Below are 22,480 nucleotides of genomic sequence, written 5' to 3' on the forward strand. Positions count from 1 at the left end.
TGTAATTTATCGTGCAAATATCCTTTACCTTGCTCCCTGCAAAATACTTAAATGAGGACTGCCAGCTGGCGCACACAACAGGAGGGCAGCCACCTTTCTAATATCTGGATAGTGTTGAGGAGGGCTGCAAATCTGGAAAACAATACAGCCATTACTAGGCAGCCTGTGTGCCCCTCCTGATGCATTGTGGGTCAGGGAGAGCAGTGTTTTGTAACCATGGAAACAAAATGAGTTTGAGAAGGCTGAAAGCAAACCTCCAGAATTCAGATTACCCTTTAAAGATGGCAGAGAGGGAAAAAGCTCTACCACCACTTAACATATAGGAGCTAGTTCTAGAGTATCTAGACTTTAATGAAATCAATTATTCTGGCTGTCTTGAGAGACAGGGAGAGACGTGATCCACAGAAGTGTCTGATAAGTCAGCCCGCAGCCTCGAAAGGAGGCAAGAGCAGCCAGGAAGCCTTCTCCCATCCTCTGACTTCGCATCAAGGGTCCTGGGCTCACTCTGTCTGTCTTTCCAGAAAGGTGCGCCATTCAGGAACTCTATGGGAAAGACTCTGCCCTCTCCAGCAGCTCAGTCACCCACAGTTCTCACCATGAGAGAAACTGTCCCCACCAACCTGCCCACCTCTCTCAGTAGACGCCTCAGCAAGATGCATCAGGCCAAGGGATGTCCCTGGAAAGGCAGTCCTTCCTTCTCAGGCTGGCCCCTTCCCGGGTGTTCTCAGGATTAGGATTGAGGGTCATGGTCAGATCCGATGGGTCCCAAGAGTCCTGTCTGGTCTCTGTGCCTTAGAGAAGCAGGGGCCACATCTGCTGTGCCATCCTGTGCTCAGTCACTCAGTTGTGTCCGACTCATGCGACCCCATGGACTGTAGCCCACCAGGCTCCTCGTCCATGGGACTCTCCAGGCAAGAATTCTGGAGTGGGTTGCCATTTCCTCCTCCAGGGAATCTTCACAGCCCAGGGATCGATCCCGCGTCTCTATGTCTCCTGCATTGCAGATGGATTCTTTACCGCTAGCTACCGGGGTCCATTTGCAGAGACAGCTGTTGAGCGTCTACAGACTCCCCAAGGCCGAGGGAGCCCAGCCCTGACCCTGTGCTCTTGAGAGAGATGGACGGTGTTGTCATTTCACTACCCTACATACTGCTCCGGTCTTACTGCTTGTCCACCAAGATAAGAACTTCCAGCTGACAGGTAGTTTTCTTTTTTTAATATGTATATTTTATCCAAGAGCGTTGGTCCTATGGGAGCTTGTACACCATTATGGGAACAGAACTGGAAAAACACTTATTTACCTTATGATATTTGATTTATTTATTTAAATTTGGTTTTGTTAAAGGTTCAGTGCCACGTTTTAGTTTTTGGCTGCTCTGGGTCTTGCGGCAGTGTGCGCAGGCTCTTGGTTGCCCCATGGCGTGAGGGATTTTCCCAGGCCAGGAATCAAACCTGCACTGAAGGCAGATTCTTAACCACTGGACCACCAGGGAAGTCTCAGTCGTTCTGTTTCTTGAGAGCAAAATCTTATTAGGTGACGGGTTGACTGACTTGTGGTGTGGGGTGCCCAGAACCTCCACATCTCTGTTGCTGCCGTGTACACTTTAGGCATAAGTGGGCAGGAAGCAGAGAGGCTGGGAAGGGGAGCACACCCCGCTTTTTCCTAGCCCAGGAGCCGAGCCCTCATGGATGGGGGCAGCCAGACCCGACCTGGCCTCCTCCCGAGGACGTGGCGTGGACATCGATTCTGTGCAAGTATAGCTGAGGAAATAGCCCGTAATGCCGCAATTATGGTTCATCTGTTGCTATGGTATTTCTGTGGCTGGTTTGGATCCATGGATGTCTTGATTATTCTCAATACCCATTTATAGAACTCTCTGCTCATCACCATGGGCTCTGACACCATCTTCACAGGGTGCTCTGGTAACAGACCCCCATTAGCATCAGCAGCATCTCTCAACGCACTGGAAGCGGGTGTTGTTTCAATAACTAAAATCAGGGAAAGTGAAAGAAGAGACATATGACAAAGGACATTATCATTCTAATAATGGAAGCTCAGCTTTAGGTTAAATTACAGTTGACATAAATTGATGTTTTGATGTCAAAAGACACCATTTGATAGCATTGAGGTTTTGACATCTAGTTGGGGGCACAGTTGAGAGGAAACATTGTTTGAAGAACAGGTGACTGATTTTAAAGGGAGGTACAATGAGGCTAAAAGAGGACATTGCCAACAACCTCGGCTCTTAGACTTCTGATCTCCAAAGAAACTGTGGAGAAAACTAGCCGATTCACAGCGCAGTCTTCTACGTACCGGAGCCTATGTTCAGAGAATGTTTACAAATTCGGAATAATTATGTATGTATAAATAATACTAAAATACCATAATAGTGTGAGCAATAAAAAAGAGAAAAAAATGAAACTTCCTCTTGGTAAACAAATTACCGTGTATTCATGCAACAGAATTCTGTGTGCCTGTGTGTACTAAGTTGCTTCAGTCGTGTCTGACTCTTTGCAACTCTGGACTGTAGCCCACCAGGCTCCTCTGCCCATGGCATTCTCCAGGCAAGAACACTGGAGTGGGTTGCCATGCCCTCCTCCAAGACATGTTCCCAACCCAGGGGTCGAACCCGTGTCGTGTCTTCTGCATTGACAGGCAGATTCTTTACCACTAGTGCTACCTGGGAAGCCCATGGAATTCTATATCACAGTGGAAATGAGTAAGAGTTATGTGCATCAAAACCCACAGACAGCATCCCAAACAAACAGGCAAGAAAGACCAAAGTGCTTACAGTATTGCACTATACTTATGGAGACTTTCAAAACTATGCAAGACTAAGCAATATAAGGTTTGAGGGTGCACTGCTATGTGTAAGAATTACAAAGAAAACTAAGTGAATAAGAATCACAAAATTAAGTGAATAAGAAACAAAACACAAACACACACACATATATGAACAAATCAACTATGACCTTCAGCAATATTGCTCCAATTCTAACGTTTAAGCTAAGTGCTTAGACTGGGATGCTCGTAACATTATTCTTTGTATCTCGTATACTTTCGATATCTCCTTTGGGTTTATGAACTGCAGTACTGGCCATCGACTTGCTTTCTTTCTCTACCTGAAAACCTTGATTTTCCCCTTGTCCAGCCTGGGCTGTCCCAGCACTTGCCTCCCATCTGCACAGAAGACGACTTGCTTGGCTCAGAGGATATGCTCTGCACAAAGGAATTATAAATGATTCCCAACCCCCATGATTACCATTCAGTAATAATGAGAGTAACTAAGTGGCTGAATTCACAAATATATGAGTTTCTGTCTTAAAAAAAAATGCAACTGTGAACCAGAATGATAATGATTTATAAATTTTTCAACAGAAGATATTGGCAAAGTCATACAAAATAGAGGATCTTTAGTGACTTTCTTCCTTTATATGATTTTTCTGGAATACAACAAGATCATATTAGAGAGTTACTATACAATTTCCCTTCCTGTCTGATGTGGAACTGAGGCAGTTCAGTTCAGTTCAGTTCAGTCGCTCAGTCGTGTCCAACTCTTTGCGACCCCACAGACTGCAGCACGCCAAGCCTCCCTGTTCTTCACCACCTGTTTGCTCAAACTTATGTCCATTGAGTTGGTGATGCCATCCAACCATCTCATCCTCTATTATCCCCTTCTCCTCCTGCCTTCAGTCTTTCCCAGAATCAGGGTCTTTTCCAATGAGTCAGTTCTTTGCATCAGGTGGCCAAAATATTGGAGTTTCAGTTTCAGCATCCGTCCTTCCAATGAATATTCAGGACTGATTTCCTTTAGGATGGACTGGTTTGATCTCCTTTAAGTCCAAGGGACTCTAAAGAGTCTTCTCCAACACCACAGTTCAAAAGCATCAATTCTTCAGCGCTCAGCTTTCTTTATGGTCCAGCTCTCACATCCATACACGACTACTGGAAAAACCATAGCATTGACTAGATGGAGCTTTTTCGGCAAAGTAATGTCTCTGCTTTTCAATATGCTGTCTAGGTTGGTCATAGCTTTTCTTCCAAGGACCAATTTCTTTTAATGTCATGGCTGCAGTCACCATCTGCAGTGATTTTGCAGCCCAAGAAAATAAAGTCTGTAACTGTTTCCATTGTTTCCCCATCTATTTGTCATGAAGTGATGGGACTGGATGCCATGATCTTAGTTTTTTGAATGTTGAGTTTTAAGCCAGCTTTTTCACTCTTCTCTTTCACTTTCATCAAGAGACTCTTCAGTTCCTCTTTGCTTTCTGTTGTAAAGGTGGTGTCATCTGTGTATCTGAGATTATTGATATTTCTCCCGGGCAATCTTGATTCCAGCTTGTGCTTCCTCCAGCCCAGAGTTTCTCATGATGTACTCTGCATATAAGTTAAATAAGCAAGGTGACAATATACAGCCTTGACGTACTCCTTTCCCGATTTGGAACCAGTCCCTTGTTCCATGTCCGGTTCTAACTGTTGCTTCTTGACCTGCATACAGATTTCTCAGGAGGCAGGTAAGGTGGTCTGGTATTCCAATCTCTTTAAGAGGCAGAGATACATAAAGAAACTTATTTAAGGTCATAAAACACTGAGGGTCCCCAGGGACTCAGTCTCCAAATAAGGGGCCAGCCCACACCATCCCCCGCCTCTGCTCTCCCTTCAGATACATCACTATGAGACGGAGAACCAGGTGGAGTCTGGCAATGGTTCTAACACACAGAGCACTGACTTGGGAGGCGATCGATCTGGGTTTAAGTGTTAAATTTATAATCTACAATCTCAGCCACCTGCTATTCAAGAACCATCTCTGTTTGTGGGATGGTATATTTTAATACCCTGGTGAGCAGGCAGAATTCGAAACTAGATTCATCAACAGATACAAAGGTTTATGTGCAGAATCTGATGTGATCTAATTGTAGCCCAATAAGCAATGGCAGGTGCTTGCTTGGCTTTTTCTCCAAAGGTGCCCCTTTCAATACCACGATCTTTTAGTTCTTCCAGTATTTTGGGGGCAGGCACCCATTAGGTGCTAATCCTCCTATGAACACCTTGTGGCTTTTGCCTTTGAGAGGCTTTCAGAGGTGCCTGGGGCAGTGGTAGACAGTAAAGAAGAAACCAAGATGGTAGGGGTTATGGTGACCCCGAATCTTTAAAAAGAAGAAGGCTCTTGGCAGCCAATTAAGCTGACTTGCTCTTTTCCCCATGGGGACCCAGTATGCAGTGGCTGTAAACAACAGCCTTCTTGGTAGTGTATGCAGCTTGTTACCTGTACAGGTTGCCCCAAGGGACCTTGGAGACAACTCTTTCCTGTGGACCTTCATGATTGGCATGCTGGCTCCAGTCTAGGCACCAGACAGGTGTGTGTGGTGCCTTTGGAAAGCCCGGGGGCGCAGTGGCCAGGGTCCACATTGGCCAAGTCATAATGTCTGTCCACACCAAGCTACAGAACAAGCAGCATGTGATTGAGCCCCTCTACAGGGCCAAGTTCAGGTTCCCGGGCCACCAGAAGATCCACATCTCCAAGTGGGGATCTACTAAGCTTCAGGCAGGTGAATGGGAAAACATGGTGGATGGCAGAGAAGCCATCCGGATGGCTGTGGAATCAAATAGGTCCCTAATTATGCCCCTCTGGACAAATGGGGCCTGCACTCATGAAAGCCTGGTTGCTGTCCCCTCCTTGCTCAAGCCCAGCAATAAATCCTACTTTCCTGTCCAAAAAAAAAAAAAGAAGGCTGGGAAATATCTCAAGCCTCATCTTTGCCAATAACACACTTGTTCTGGCTATATCCTAGGAAGCAGAGTAGCCAGCTCACTTCCAGGAAGCAAGCCTACCTTTGCTGGCCGGCCTTCTCTCATGATCAGACCCCCTTCTCCTGGGGCTTTCCTCCTGGGGCCCCTCAGCCTCCAGTGCAAACCCATCTGCTAGTCAGTATTCTGATCACAACTGGGACGCTTCTTTCCAGCTATCTAAAGTACAAGAAGTTGACTAGTAGGGTATTAAATACAGGGAGGGCCACAGGCCTGCCTGAGGACTCAGAAGCTGCCAGGAATCCAGAATCCTGGAAGGTCAAGGCACAGGAAGCAGCAGGCTCTCTCTTTGCATGAAAAGTCTGGCCAACAATACAGTGGACAACAATACAGCGACTGTGAACAGATTCTAAGCGCCACTTCCCGTCAATGAGTCAATGGGATCCTGCGTGGGAGCGTCCAGAAGGTCCTGCCGGGGGTCAGGCCTGAGCTCTTGCCATCTGGGAGAAGGAGAACAAGGTCACTTTTCCTTTCGACTTTGGTATCGTGAACTAGGACTCTGCATCAGGTGATGGTTTTTCACTAAGACCCCATCGACTACGGCCCTCCAGGCTCCTCTGTCCATGGGATTCTCCAGGCAAGAATACTGGAGTAGGTTGCCATGCCCTCCTCCAGGGGATGTTCCTGACACAGGAACGAAACCCGAGTCTCCCATGTCTCCTGCATTGGCAGGATTCTTTACCCACTGAGCCACCGGGGAAGCCCACACCCAAATTGAGATGGTTGTTTCCTTGCCTGAAAGCTCCCTAAAAGCAAAGATCATGCTTTGTTCAAAACTTTAACCTGTGGTTCTTTGTAAGGTGTGGTTTTCCATAAGAGACTGTGTCTTTTATTTCTGGGAAAGTCCCACATAAAATAAATGTGTCGAAGGAAAAATCGAATAACAATACTATAGCCTATGAGGCAGGTACAATTATCCTCACTCCCACGGTACAAACGGGAAAAGTGAGTCTTCAAGAGTAAGTCGTTTACTAAAGTTCACATAAAAAGTAAGTGAATAATAGGGCATAAACTCAGGTTTCTAGGAAGTCCTGGGCACTGTTGTGTCAGATGGTGGTGGACCTGGTCACTGGCCTTTAGAGTCTGGGCCAGTTTCCTGGAGCTGGTTCACAGCCTGGGTGATACCACACTGGTGGCTTCAAAGCACCAAGATGTATGGTCTCACAGACCTGGAGGCCAGGAGTCCAGGATGCAGGTGTCGGCAGAGCCGGTTCCGCCAGAGCCCTTCCCGCCTTGCCCAAGGGAGAACCTGTGCCGGGCAGATCCTTGGAGCCCTTTGGCTTGTGGACCCATGGCCCCAGGTGGGTCCCCGTCATCACCACACGGGCCCCTCCTTGGCCTCCGAGTCCCCTCCTCTCTTCTCATAGGATGTTGTTGTTCATTGTTGTTCAGTCTCTAAGACATGTCCGACCCTTTGCGACCCCATGGACTGCAGCACACCAGGATCCTCTGTCCTCCACTATCTCCCAGAGCTTGCTCAAACTCATGTCCATCAAGTCAGTGATGCCATCCAACCGTCTCATCCTCTGCTGCCCCCTTCTCCTCCTGCCTTCACTCTTTCCCAGCATCAGGGTCTCTTCCAATGAGTCGGCTCTTCGCCAAAGTATCAGAGCTTCTTATAAGGATACTGGTCACTGTAAACAGGCCCACGCTAAACCAGGATGACCTGATCTTACCTAGTGACATCTTCAAAGACCTTACTTCCAAGTTAGATTACATTTTGAAGTTCTGGATGGACAGGAATTTGTGGGGACACTATTCAACCCAGTTTAGAGTCTCCCAGAGCTGTACTACGGAGAAGGCAATGGCACCCCACGCCAGTACTCTTGCCTGGAAAATCCCATGGGCGGAGGAGCCTGGTAGGCTCCAGTCCATGGGGTCGCTAAGAGTCGGACACGACTGAGCGACTTCACTTTCACTTTTCCCTTTCATGTACTGGAGAAGGAAATGGCAACCCACTCCAGTATTCTTGCCTGGAGAATCCTAGGGACGGCGGAGCCTGGTGAGCTGCCGTCTATGGGGTCGCACAGAGTCGGACACGACTGAAGCGACTTAGCAGCAGCAGCAGCAGAGCTGTACTAAGGGTCTTGGCCCCTCCCTGGCTTCGTGACCTCACAATCCTCACTCTCCTGGCAGTTGTGATGTCTAACTCAGGGGACAGTACATCCTGGTTTGCCCCAGACAGTCCCCGCTGCCCTGACATCCCTTTAACATTGTCCCATTTACTCTCAAAAGTGTCTCCGTTTGAACAATAAATGACACAGTCACTCCACATGTGTGAAAGTGTAACTCACAGGAGGCTCTAAACAAGTAGCACTGTCTAGTATCAGAAGAGGTGGCATTCAGGGATGGGATCACAGGTTTGGTAAAGGCTTTCTGTCACCGCGAGGTGAAGGCTGAGCCCACAGTTAACAGCTTCGGCTACAAACCAGAAAGAACCATTTGTGTGCGGAGTGTGGAAAGGAGGATAAACCACGTGCTGGTTGGAGTTTGCAGAACTCTCCCATGAGTAGATGTGTCTCCAGCCCTGTGGACATAGTCTCGTGGGTGTATTTAAGTCGACAGTTAGAAGTGGGGGGCGGGGGCTGCTGAAGCTCATTCCCGACTTCTCTGGCTTGGCACAGTCAAGCAAACAGCCCAGCTTCCAATGTCTGCTGAATTCCTGAATGAATTGTGAAGACATTTCCCAAATCGAAGTTCATGACACTCAAGTGGGGGTAATTCCAGCTTTTCAAGACACAGTCTAAATCACTTCCATTTCTTATTTGTAAAGTGACCTAATCTGATTCTTCCACTAGTTCTTGCGGAGAGTGTCTTGAACTTTTTCTGCATCAGAATCAGCCCCGTGTTTGCCAGAAGTACAGTTCCAAGACCCCTACCCAGACCTACTGAAGACAAGCATTCAGGGTGGAGCACAGAGGACCCTGATTTTTAAATACCATCCCTGGTGATTCTCTGCTCATTCACTTAGGAGGGGAAGCTGCAAGCTCGAGTCACTTGTGATCCAGCTTGGACAGGAAGAAAGGAGGACCGACCAGCTAGGGCCCTGCACACTGCCTTTACCTATTAATATTTATCACCAAATGTGGATTCAGGAACAATCTTGAGACTCTTGAATACTTTTTCTCTTATCTCCTTAAATATTGAACTCAATGACGCCTTCCCATCTTCAAATCAACTAAAAGGAAGGTGTAATTTTTCTCTGTGGCTTTGTTGTTGTTATTTTATTGTTTAGTTGCTAAGCCCTGTCCGACTCTTGCAACCCGATGGATTGTAACCCACCAGACTCCTCTGTCCATGGGATTCTCCAGGCAAGAATACTGCAGTAGGTTGCCACTTCCTTCTCCAGGGCATCTTCCTGACCCAGGGAATGAACCCAAGTCTCCTGGGTCTCCTGCATTACAGGCGGATTTTTTTTTACCACTGAGCCATGGGGGAAGCTCCTTCTATGGGTATATTAGAATACAAAATGAGGACATCAAATTCCACCACAAACCTGAAGAAAAGTTTTATCAAAGATAATGTGTGACAATAAAGTGTAAAGTTTTTTCAGACTCTGAAAGCACTGATTCACAAAGGATCAGCTCATTGGTCTTGTTCCAAGGCCTTCCAGAATAATAACAGTGAAAAACACAAAGAGTAAAATGTATATAAAAATGCAACAACACACAGGCTAAGGTTTTCCCCACAGACACGCACTAAGTGGATTACTCTGGAAACTTAGCCTCCCCGCCCCCCCCCCCCCCCCCGCCTCCCACTGAATCTATTTCATAGAAAAACATAAAATGTTTACCAAGTCCTCCTACATCTCCCAGGGACTTAAATTTCAAATCACACTATGCTGTTCTTAAGCCCTGAGGTCAAGCAGGAAGAGATTTCTTTCACTTTGGAAAGTAATCAAGGGATTCAGGCATATTTTAGCTCATCTTTCATTTCCAAGTACTCCTCAGACATTAATAAGTGTAATCCCCTAATTTGGCAAAGAAACCCAGCCCCCTCGATATCAGGCCTTTGCCTGGGCTTGAACACAGAGGGCAAGACTGCCCCAAAACTGGGAGGGGCCACAACTCCCCAGACCTTTGACCACCCTCGTTCCCCAAGTTACAGCTTTTCAGTTAGGAAAGTAAAGAAAAGAAAAAAATTTAAAATGCAATCATGAGTGTGTCCATGCATCATTAAGGATGGACCTTTTTCTTGTCACTTTGCAAACTTTAAATGTGAATTTTTCTTCTCGAGATTACTGCTGGATTTCGTTCTTCTGGGAAAAAAAGGGGAGCGCTTTAAGAACCTGAAAATGAGGCTTCCACCTAATACTAATTTTCTTCTTAGTTATAAAGGCTATTGTTTGTTTGAACAAAGAGAAATAGGAGCTATTAGCAGCTGTTTACATTATAGGAATGAGGGGGGGGGCGGGACCTTGCTCACTAATGAGCCGGGGACCGGGGTTACTTGGAGACTGTAGGCCCGCAAAAGGAAAGAGGCCGTTCATATCGTCTAGTCCTTCCATCCAACCAGGACGCTGTATGGGTCATTATTGTTAAATGCCACCGACATATTTTACCGACATATTTTAGACAGATTAGGTTTAGTGTTAGATTTAGATTAAACAAGCAGAGTCTGATTTTCAAAACCAAAACCAACGTAGCACCCTGGAACTCTGGGAGCAGGTCTGTATAGAGACACGCTGGAGCCAGGCTGGGCAGCCACGTGGGGGTCGCCACCCGCCCAAGGGACCGTGGCTTCTCAGGAGGGGCCGCAAAACAGGCCCTCGATAAATATTTATAGAACAAATGAGTGAATGAATTTCACTTGAATTAAACATGACTCGTCCACGCCTGGCATCATTCCCTTTCATTACAGTGAAGGGAAGCCCGGCTGAGAGCAGGGAAGTTCCCTGAGCTGCCCAGCTGCCTGGGGGCTTTTCCGGTCTGGGGCAGGAGGAAGCCCCAACTAACTCACCGTCACTCCTCAGAATACTTTTACTAAGGGGGAAAAAAATCACAAATGATGATATCCAGTGGCAAGCTTCTACCACCCACCCATTCCATGTTCCACCTGGTCATGCCCTGGTTTCAGACTTAGGGCACAAGCGACCCAAGGCAGAATGTTTTTTTTTTCTTTTAATCTTTGGGGAAGAAACAGAAAAGGAGGCGACAGCAGACTAATAAGTGCAGATTAAATATGAGGCAGGTCCAGGCTTTTAATACCACTGCGTTTAACTCAGCAGATAATCAGAGCATTAAATGCAGGCGTAATTTGCCAGCAAGCTCCCTCCATTGTTCCGTGAAGCATGCGGGGTGGGGGGGAGTGTGGACTAATTCAATTCACGTGGGAATCGGTGTTTACATCCACGAGTCCTAATGGAAAGGCACACCGTTTTCAAACTGGAACGAATAAATCATAATGCCCTTTGCCACTAAAGCCGGGGACCTTGCGATGCCTCTCTCTCGGGTGGACGAGCTACGTTTGGAAGGATGTTCTTTTCCGTGTGGAAATCTCTACTTGCTGGCTACTGCAGCAAGTCCCGGAAGGGCTGAAGCGTCTCCTGTTCCAGTTTTAGAAGAAGTCTCCAGCAGACTCGGGTTCTGCTCTCTGCCTCTCCCTCACGACTTCACCTTTTTTTTTTTTTTTCCTTTTTCCTGTAAGAGACTTTCATTTGTTGCTTCTAGAAAGCCAGGTGCAAGGCAGTCCACCTCTCCGGCGGAATCCTGTTTCATGGTGGAGCACCCACTGCGTACGGGCTGCGGGCAGGGGCTGCAGAGAGGAGGGCTGCGGAGGGGAGGGGCCGCCGCCTGGGGACCCGCGGTCGAGTCACCGGCCCACCTCTTCGGGGCCGCCCTGAGCTGTGAGGGAGTCGGCTTTTCCACAACACGCACTGACTAATCCTTCAGAGATTTAAAAATCCCTTCTGTGAGCCCAGCCTTCCCCGTGGCCGCCCAGAACAAGCGACTTCCCTGGATTTGGGTTTCCAGAAGCTCTGGGCAAACAGAGTTTGCACAAAATGGGGGCGTGGGGGGGGAGGGGATAGGGAGGGCTCTCGGAGTGCCTGTTGCACACAGGCACTTGGTTTACAAACAGTCTTGGGTTGCTCTTAGCCCTTGTGCTTGCTTTTAAAAGTGAGGCTGTGGCATTTTGCATTTAATCCAGGCTAAAGCTCTTTGGTATAGTGACTTAAAAGGTCTTCAAATGACCAAGACTGCGCAGCTTGGATACCATCTTTGCAAAGGTTACATGAGTCCGTTTTCTAGAAAGCCTTTGTGGGCCCAAGCACAGGCCTCCGCCCTGCAGAAAAGGCGCGGGGGTTTAAGCAGGGTTCTCCCAGCCCACCCACCCCGCCCCGTCTGTGCGCCCTGCGGTAGGTCCGCGAGGCCTGCGGGCGCTGCGGGCACTCGCTTGTAGCATCCGGATGGAGGCGGAACCACCTCCGTCCGCGTGGCCGCGGCCTCCCAAGAAACCGGAGCAGGATCCGGAGCAGGTCCAGGAGGCGCGGCCCAGACCTGCCAGCAGGGGACGCCGCGGGCCCTGCCGAGACAAAGGCGCGCGGCCGGGAGCCGGGAAGTAGGGGCGGCGCCCAGGGCCGGGGGGTCTCCGCCCCGCTCCCTCCGCAGCCGCAGCCCTAGCCCGCCCGCGGCCCGGGGGCTGACCCAGGGCAACCCGGTCCCCCGGGAGGGGACGGCCGGGGGGTGACCTGGTGTCTTTCCCAAGATGGTTCCCACGGACCGCGCGGTCGCGGGCATCTGTCCCCGGGTCACCGACGGGCTTCCCCGCGGCGCAGCGCGGCCGCCCGGGGGGCCGCGAGGCGGGGACCCGAGGCCCGCGTGGGCAGGGCCGCCGAGGCCTGCGGTGTCCCGGGGGGCAGGTCCTCCCGCCCGCGCCGCCCACCCCCCGGCCACTCCCCGCGGTGACCTCATTCCGGGGTCGCGCCGAGCAGCCTGCCTTCCGAGCCTGGGACTTTGCAGGCTTTTGCGTTTGCACACGCGGAGCGGGCGGCCTCGTCCTTAGAGGAGACGCCGCCTTTATTTATGGTACCGGCCGCCCCCCCGCCCCCGAGCAGAGTCACTTTGGCACGGCATCACGTGGCCCTCGGGGACGGCTTCCCGCTCCGCACCAGGTGAGCGCGGAGCCGCGCGCACACCGCCTGCACGGCCATCCCAGCCGGGGCCTGCGAGGCTCGGGCCGCTGCCAGGCTCCAGTGCAAGTCGGGTCAAGGCGGCCTGACTGGACCTGCCGAGGGAGCCCGGGGCCTCGGGAGAGTCTGCGCGGGGCCCTGCGGAACACAAAGGGCCTGTGAGTCAGGCTCCTCCCCGCCGGCGCGCAGGCTCCTCCCCAGCGAGTGGGGTCACGCGGAAGCATCTTCACCCACGCGGGCCACACCTGGGGGCTCGGGAGTCCCGTGCCCTTTGTCATGCTGCCCCAAACTCTTGGGAATCCAATCCAAAACTTGAGTTTCCCTGGCTACATAGCCAGGTCTTTCCCAACACTGAAGGGGTTAGCTGGGGGAGGGCGGGGGGTGGGGAAATCAAAGCCAAGTTTTGAGATTAAATTTCCTGTGTATCTTCAGTACATTAGAACAGAAATTCAGGGGGGAAAAAGCATTGGGAACGAACTTTTCTCCTGTGCCCCGGTGAACCCACGGCCCCCTCGCCCTCCCCGCCAGAGTCGGGAAGATCTGAATACTGTGATTATAACAGACTGCATTGGACACATTTTCTTTTTTAAGATAAAAGTTTTATTTCAGAGAGAAGCACAAAGACGCCACTGTCGTCAACAAGCCGGGGCCTCCCGGGGGCTGGAGGACCTTCCAGATGGGAACAAAAGGCGTTGGCTCTTGATTGAGGAAAGTCATTGGTGGGCCTAGCCCCTGGCCCCGTCCTCCCCACGTCCCCACCCCCACCCCCACCCCGTCCTCCCCACCTCCGGACCCTGCGCTCCCGCTGCAGGGCTCCTTGGGCACCAGACCTGTTCTTTCCCTCTCAGCCCCCTTACCTTTGCTAAGTCACCCCCAGGCCTCAGCCCGCTCCTGCCCCACTCGTCATCCCCACCAGGGCTCTTGTCCTCTTTAATCAATAGAAATTGATTAGAGGCCAGATAAGAAATTCAGGCGAGGCTTTATTGGGGCCACTGCTGCAGCCAGAGGGAGGGAGAATAGGTAACAGTCCCCTTGCTCGCTCCCGATGGGGGCGAGCTGGTTCCTTATATGGGGTGAGGGCAGGGGTGTGTCCAGGGGGCTAGCTGGAGGGGTGGCTTAGATGGTCTGCCCACCCTTTGCTGGTGTGGAGTGCAGGGGGCACAGGCAGGACCCTGCTTTTGCTCCCAGGTCTTCAGAAGTGACAGTTGAAGGGCTTCCCCGGTAGCTCAGCTGGTACAGAAGTGACAGTTGGGTTTTTTCTATCTTGACTTGTATCTTTTTGTCCATAACTTGCCCCAGCTGTACACACACATACAGTTATTTTTAGTCCCTTTGTATCTTGTTGCTTGAGGACACCTCTGTCCAGGTGCAAGCATTGCAACACTGCCGCAAAGCCCTGCAGGACTGGGTTTACCTCCTGGATTCCGGCGAGATTCTCGCCGTCACCCGTAAAGCCCCAGCCTTGACCTTCCTCCATTCTTACTTTGACTGTTGCCAACTTGAAGGGACCCCGCTGGAGCATTCGTTCCATCCCCACGTATGGACTGAGCTCCACGTACAGCTCAGCACCAGACTCACTGCCGTCTTGGAGGCATCACTGTTTCTCTAGTTCATCCTCAGCTCAAGTTCCAGAGCCATGTGACTGGGGGTGGAGGGCTCCTGAACCCCCACATTTTCAGGTTTCTGGAATCTCCAGGCCTGGGCGGAGGAGACAGAGTTTTCTGCCTGTTGGTTCCAGGAAATGATTAAAGCCTGGCTTGGACTTCCTGCTCTTTTTCACCCCTCTCTCCAACAGTTATTTGCCAGAGATCACGGTTTTCATTTCATCCCAGGCCCTGGTTCCTCTTCTTACAAAGCAAGCACCATCTCCAAGCCTTGAACAAAGAAGAACCTTCCTTTTTCTTCCCAACATCCTGAAGGGACCAGTCTTCAACCTGCTTCATTAGACCCATCGAATCTGGCTTCTAACCGAGTCCTTCTGTCCTTGTACAAAAATTGGTATCTTGGGGAATTCCCGGGCGGTCCCATGGTTAGAACTCTGCACTTTCACTGCTGAAGGCCGGACTTCAATCCCTGGTCGGTGAACTAAGATCCCTCTAGCCACAGGGCACAGCCAAAACAAACAAACAAAAAATTGCTTGTCTCAAAGATCGCAGTGACTGAATGAATAGCCTATGTTTAGTTTTAATTTGGATTTAGTGTTCCGTGGCCAAGTCACTGTGTCTGTCCTTAACCAGGATGGATACTCGTCATCTCCAGGACACTCATCCAAATGCAGCCTCCTTGTGGAAGGAGGAAATACCAAGAGTTTCCAAGGGGACAGGAGCAGAGGTGAGGTTTAAATCCAGCTCTCAAACCAGAAGTGTAGACTCTGAGACACCAGAGCTCACAATCCCAGGTGCATTAGTTATCTACTGCTATGTAACAACGTGTCCCCAAACTCAGAGGCTATGAGTAACAATAAACATTTATTGGGCTTCCCCAGTGGCTCAAATGGTAAAGAATCTGCCTGCAATGTGGGAGACCTGGTTTCAATCCCCGGTTGGGGAGGATCCCCTGGAGAAGGGAATGGCTACCCACTCCAGTATTCTTGCCTGGAGAACCCCATGGACAGAGGAGCCTGGAAGGCTACAGTCCCTGCAGTCACAAAGAGTCGGACATGACTCACACTTTCACACAAACATTTATTATCTCACATGGTTTCTATGGATCAGAATTCAGGCCCAGCTAAGCCAGTGGTTCTGGTTCAGAGCTGCTCCAAAGATTGCATCAGGTGTTCGTTGGGGCTGCGGTCATCTGGAGGCCACGTCCAGGACACTGGCTCACGTGGCGGGTAAGCTGGTCCCTCCTGGTGGGAGGCCTTCACAGGGTTGTGCATCCATCCACAAGACTGACACCTCCTTCCAGAATGAGTGATCAGAGAGGTGAAGGCAGAAACCTCAGTGTCTTCAGATACACCTGGGACATCTCCCAGCACAGTGTCTGCATCGTGCTATTGGTTAGTCAGTGGGGCGGTATCACCGAGGGTGTGGAGGCCTAGGGGCCCCGGCAGGTGAAATAACTCTGGAACCGGGAGGGAACATGATTCTATAGGACTACCTACTTCATAGTTTTCAAACCTTTCTTTATCTCTTCTTTTTTAAGTGAAACCCTTTTACCAAAACTCCCATATATCACAACTATATTCCAGTAAAAATTAAAGCCAATGCAAATTGTAAATCAGCTATAATTTCAATAAATATATTTTTTAAATGCTTATATCAGAATCACAGTTTATGTACAAATAAAAATAGGGCCGCCCTAGTTCACGCCACAGGAACTGCTGGTTTCCCTCCCAAGCTCTTCGTTATCTTCCCCTGCCCCCCAGTCAAGTGGTCCTTGAAGCTTCTCTGGACAAAGAATCCTACCTAGAGAGCGCGAGGGATGGGGCCCCGGACAGTGGGAACAGCGTTTGGAAAGCAATGTGGCACAGTCATTACAATTTAAGTGCACCTGTCCTTTGTCCATCACTTCTACTTTCATCCACGTGCACTTGCAACTTTCATAGGTGCGTAGAGATGTAGGTCCTAGGCAAAATTTTAGAAACACTTAAATGCCCACTGATAGTAGGCTGCTTACATAAATAATAGTACCGCAGGATGCTACGTGCCTATTAAAAAATTAGGAATTTTTATATATATTGACCTGGAGAGATCTATTGTTACATTTTTTTTTTAAAAAAAGAAACAAGTTTGGAGAAGGAAATGGCAACCCACTCCAGTGTTCTTGCCTGGAGAATCCCAGGGACGGGGAGCCTGGTGGGCTACTGTCTATGGGGTCGCACAGAGTCAGACACGACTGAAGCGACTTGGCGGCAGCAGCAGCAGTAGCAGCATGTCAAGACCTCTCAAATCTCAATAATAAATATTTTAAATATATTTTAATGGGCAGAAGATTTGAATGGTCACTTCACCAAAGAATACATATAAATGGCAAAATGCACATGCAAAAATGGTTACCATCTTGCGTCACTAGGGAAACACCAGTCAAGCCGCAATGAGATACCACTACCCATCTCTTGGAATATCTGAAATTAAAAAGAATGACCAACCAAGGCTTGGCAAGGATGTGGAGGCCCAGGAACCCTCACAAACTGCTAGTGGGAATGGGGGACAATCTAACCACCTTGGGAAGCACTGTGACAGCTTGTTAAAAAGTTAAACATACGCTTCCTATATGACTCAAACAGTTCACTCCTAGGCATTTACTTGAGAAATAAAAGCATATATCTATACAAAAACTTAAAAAAAAAAAAAAGAAACAAGCTGCAGGATACTATGTATAGTTTGACCCTTTATATGTACACATGTAGACTCCATGATCAGAGAGACTTTCTGGAAGGTGGTACCGTGGTCTCCCTTTGTGGGGAGAGAACAAGGAGCATGTAGGTCAGTGGGAGGATCTAGAGATTTCTTTTCTGGTTTCTGGTTTTGCCTTGGGGCATGTGGGAGCTTAGTTCCCTGACTCAGAGATCCAAGCCATGCCCCCTGCAGTGGCATTGAGGTCCTATCGATGGACTGCCAGCGAGTTCTCAAAAGACTTCCATTTTTAACTTTATACCATTAAATATTTTTAATATCACTTTCAACCGCCTTGTTATGATTCACCTTCTTTATGGAAGTACAGTTCATATACCATGAAATTCTTCGTCTTGACGTGTTCAGTTCAGTGGTTTTTAGTTCACTCGCAAGGGTGTACTACTGTCTCGGCTATCTAATTCCAGAATGAGATGGGTCACTTGGACAATAAATGTTGTTAGGTAGAACGAGAAAGACCTCAATTACTAGCTCCCGGTGTCCACACTGGCTTCGGTGGGCAGATCACCTAAAGGGACAGCCTGTGGAGGGGCAGGGGTCATCCCTCCCACCCCTTGGACCTCTCCTCTCCCCACATTTCAGACTTTGAACACCCCTGAGACTGCCTCCCACTTCATCCACAGGGGCTCCCATTGTGCATTTTGTTTGCCAGTCACTTGACTGACTTGAGATTTCTCTCCACCAACTCCCTTTCATTACTGGCGGTCACATCAGGGATTGTTACCGAGGCCACCGCTGACATTCTTAGACGCTGTGTGTCCCTGGACATCTCTGATCCTCCTAGTGGCCACACCTCAGGTTCTCTAAGCACTGAGCTCAGGGAAGCAAGGAATCGTCCATAGACTCAGAACAGGATGCGGGGGAGGAATTCCCCAACTCAGCCCAGAGCCTAACACTTCTCTGTTACCACTGCGAGAGCAGTCAGGAGGACCCCCCTTCTTCTGTCTCACTCTGCAGGCCCCTCAGATCTTTGAGGCCGTCACCTTCCTCTGCAAGTTTAGTCCTAAACCCGCTGACAACAATCCAGCCTTCAGGATGGAGGGCTGTCGGGAGCCCAGGGTATCCTTGGTCGGCCCCTGAAGGGTGTGGTGAGTGGCCTTTTCCATCTTGGCTGCGTCTACCTCTGGAGTCTGGGTTCTTCCTGGTGGCAGCCACAGACCCCCAGACCTGAGCTCTCCAGTTCAGGGCTCAACACTTCCCACCAGCCAACATCTTGGGTTCGGCCAAGGACCAACCGTGTGCACATCTCTGGGCCCCGTCCCTGGACCCAGCTGCAGCACAAGCCCTGGACCAAGGCTCGGACCTGTGGGTAGTGGGCATCGCCATTACACTTTCACATCGTACACTGAGCCCTTAGCGTGGGAACTACTGGAGCACTAAGCTGCTCCCCGGAATCACCAAATTCCAACCTTAGTTCCACATTCCTACACCGAGGACATGGGGCTTGCCTGGTGCTCAGCGGTAAAGAATCCGCCTGCGATGCAGGAGCCTCAGGTTCAGTCCCTGGGTCAGGAAGATCCCCTGGAGGAGGGCATGGCGACTCACTCCAGTGTTCTTGCCTGGAGAATCCCATGGACAGAGGAGCCTGGTGGGCTACAGTCCATGGGGTCTCAAAGAGTTGGACACGACTGAAGTGACTGAGCACAGTGCACACCAAGTGTATAAAGGTGCTTGCGTTCGTAATCCTGACATGCCCAGGGGCTGGCCTGATGTCTCACTGAACAAACCGAGAGAGAAAGCGACCACCGCCTGCGGGTATCTGATGCGCGAACAGACCGTGTGCCCTTTATAAACGCCACGCAGCATAATTAAATCTCAGAACCTGTGAGGCTCATACACTTCAGTGGGTTCTGAGTCATCTTGATGCCTGTTTGCAGAATCTCAGCAGAAAATGTGTTCCAGGTAACAGAGAAAAAGGGATTTCGAGCAAAATGTAAAGTCAGTGAAACAAAATGTTTTTGCTTATTCGTCTTCCAACCAGAAAGACCCCAGAAGCACTAACCGATCTTGTATGTTTTTCAGGAATTTTGTATTAATTCAAGGGTAGCAATCACTTCAGACAAATTCGTTTCTAAGAGGCATAGAATCTTCCCTATTGTTGTAAGGCAGACAGAAGAGAAACCAGAATACATAACTAAAGTTTAAGTATTATCAAATTGATTTCAGTTTGTTTTGGTTATTTTACTTCTTTATCTTCACAGTTAAGGGAAATCAAGGGAAAACATTCAAGGGAAAATTTGGGTCCCTGGACGCCATCAGAGTGGGTTGCTGGTTTTCCACACCCTCCTTTTCGAGCTTGCGTTTGCCCATCACTGAGAATTTAGATGATACCTTTTCTTTAACCTAAAAACGTGCAGGCTCTCTCTGCTCCTACACAGAAAAATCTGAGCCAGCTTAGTGGTGGTGAATTGCTTCTTATATCTTTTTTCTAAATTAAAAACAAAGAAATAGGAGTTGAGGTGATGTGGGAATGGAAGTCCTCAAAATTGCTTTTGCGTACAGAGGGGAGGGTGTCTGGAACCCCCAGCCTGCCTGACCTTCCTTCTGCGGTGACCCTGGGCTCCGGGTCTCTCCTGGGATCAGCTGAGCAGTGCACACAGGAATCTGTGCAGATTTGGGCAGGACTGGGCGGCACCCTCTTCTTCTCTGGGTAACTCACCTTTCACCCTGAGGCCAGAAGTCCCGCTCCTCTATCAGGTACGAATCTGCGCCTGAAAGAAAGTGTCTGTATTTAGATCCTGCCTCATTCAAAGGGATTGGGTCTCTTGGTCCCCAGGTGGGAGAGCTGTTCGGGCAGCCAAGATGGGAGGGAAGGGGACCAGGCGCAGCCTGGGGCTTCACTGCACGCACGGGGTGCGCGGCCGGGGTCCCCCGCTGCCTCCATCTTCCTTCCTCTCCTCTGCCAGCGTCCTCTCCGCTCCACCCAAGTAAATGCCCACGGTCTCAGACCCCGGTCCAAACACACCGACCCCGGTCCAAACACACCAACACCGGGAGGCCTCCCATCCTAGAGGGAGTCCGGAATGCCCTTATGGGCCCACTCTTGTCCAGGGTAACCAGCCTGGGAGCGGCCAGGACACAAGGACAGCGGCTGCAGGAAGCACCGGCCCCCACCTGATGGGCGAGCTTCAGACACATTGGCCCTGAGCACCAGCTGCTGGGTCAGATGTGTCCCGAGTGGTAAAATGCAAACCCTGACAGCAGTAACTCCATGAGAGTGCCCTCCACCCACCCATAGCGGGCGTGCATGCATGCACGCACACACACACACACACACAGACACATGCACACACGCACACACACAGACACACGGACATACACACAGACACACACAGACACACACACAGGCACAGACACAAGACACACACAAAGCATACACACAGACACACACGCACACACACAGACATACAGACACATGCACACGCACGCACACAAAGACATACACACAGACAGACACAGAGACATACACACAGACACACACGCACACACACACACACAGAGACACACGTGCACACACACGCACACACAGGCACACACACAGACATACACAGAGACATACACACGCACACAGACACACACGCACGCACACATATACACACACGTGCACACACAGACACACGCGTACACACACAGACACACGCACACACACGCACACACACATACACAGAGACACATGCACACACACACGCACACACACACAGACACACACGCACACATACCCTTTCCTCTGACTCACAGCACTTTTCCCTAGTGCATAACTGAAACCAAACGCCTCCCATTGCACACCCTGGGAGCACACAGCTCCTAAAGAGAGATGCTCTAGTGCTTACACGGTTAAAGTATGTCGTCATTAAAAATGAGGTTTTGAAGCCTGATGCATTGACAGTTTACAAAGGGAGATGTGAACACCTTTCTTTCCCCCCAGTTATTCACCACAACATCCTCCTGTTACCATAGATACGGATCCACGGAGGGCGGCAGAGTCCTTCTCAGAGATCTGTCCACGCCACCAGCCCCAGGTCGACCCGAGGGTGTGTGGAAGCAGGGGATTCAGGGGCCACAGTGAAACCCCACTCCAGCTTCTCTGTTTCCAGTGAGTGACAGCTGGACATCAGGGGACTTGCAAATATGGACTCATACAAGGTTGGCAAAAGCGACAGGCTCAGAGGAACTGGCCCCAACTCGAACTAGGGCGTCCCCCCTCCCCACTCCTGGCTCCCCTAAACTTGCAAGCCCTCACTTACCTGGCAGAAGCCCACTGCTCCCCTCCAAAGGCAGAAACAGCCGTGGTTTTTAAGACCTGAGATGATGCATCACTGTGGCTGTTACACTGGACTGACTCTTGTTCTGCATTCGATGTATCATATTCTCTGGGATAAAAAGGCATTTCAGAGCAAAACAAAACAAAACACTGGGCAAGTGACGAGCCGCTGGAGTTACACATGCGGGGAAGAGCAAAGGTCCCCAAGGTGGTGCGACCAAATGGACAGAAAGCTTTCCAAAGAACAGGGGCAAATTCAGAAGAACGGGGAAGTTCAGAAGCCGGTGGTCCAGGTGAATGTGGTCCAATTCTGGGTTTTGCTTTGAGCTGTGAGCTTCATCACTTTGTTCAAAAACCCCAGAGTTTTGTGGTCATAATAAATGCATCACCTTGATCACCCCTTACAGCTTGCTTCTTATGTTTCTGTCTGCTTGATTGAGTCTAGAACTATGTATTTATGGAGTTCAAATTCGCCCTTTGAAGTGATGGAAATGTTTAGGAAAGCGTAGTGGTGACGGCTGCATTACCCTGTGAATGTGATGTCACTGACTGTGCATTTAAAAGTGGCAAAACAGCACCTTTTACGTTTATGTGTCTTGCCACCACAGGAAGAAAAATTTAAGTAGCTACCCAAAAATCTAACGCGCGCGCACACACACACATGCACACACATCTACACATCTATATATATGTGTGTATCTTTGTTTAAAAATAGAAACAGAAAAGAAAAACAGAATTGCATTGTTACTTATCATGTATTTTGTTAAATACACGTGATATTGACCACTTTTTTTCCCTGAACAATTATTAAGAATAAAATGAATTGATTTACTTAAACAAATAAACTCAAGTTGCCCTTTGAGCGCCCTGGTTGGAAACAAACAACAGAGGCAGTGTTTGCCCCGCAAGATTCTCTTTCTGGTGTG

General features: G+C 49.6%; 2 long non-coding RNA genes and 1 other non-coding gene across 4 annotated transcripts; 2 read left to right on the top strand and 1 right to left on the bottom strand.

Annotated features, from left to right (window-relative positions):
• Window positions 1–194: 194 nt before the first annotated feature.
• On the top strand, window positions 195–16,196 carry LOC145534926 (uncharacterized). Its single transcript, XR_014075080.1, has 5 exons — window positions 195–525; window positions 1,005–1,200; window positions 13,548–13,650; window positions 14,734–15,269; window positions 15,653–16,196. It is a non-coding gene; the product is annotated as an uncharacterized LOC145534926 (long non-coding RNA).
• On the bottom strand, window positions 3,345–12,846 carry LOC145534927 (uncharacterized). Of its 2 annotated transcripts, XR_014075082.1 has the most exons (4): window positions 12,716–12,846; window positions 5,834–6,249; window positions 5,268–5,595; window positions 3,345–4,540 (listed from the first exon to the last, which is right to left on the bottom strand). It is a non-coding gene; the product is annotated as an uncharacterized LOC145534927 (long non-coding RNA). The 2 variants fall into 2 exon arrangements; XR_014075081.1 differs by lacking the exon at window positions 5,268–5,595.
• Window positions 5,170–5,303, top strand: LOC145535018 (small nucleolar RNA SNORA70). Its single transcript, XR_014075185.1, has one exon. It is a non-coding gene; the product is annotated as a small nucleolar RNA SNORA70 (small nucleolar RNA).
• Window positions 16,197–22,480: the final 6,284 nt, after the last annotated feature.

Source organism: Giraffa tippelskirchi, chromosome 14 (assembly GCF_054371585.1).
Source record: "Giraffa tippelskirchi isolate mGirTip1 chromosome 14, T2T-mGirTip1v1.2.pri, whole genome shotgun sequence".
Classification (NCBI taxonomy): Eukaryota; Metazoa; Chordata; class Mammalia; order Artiodactyla; family Giraffidae; genus Giraffa; species Giraffa tippelskirchi.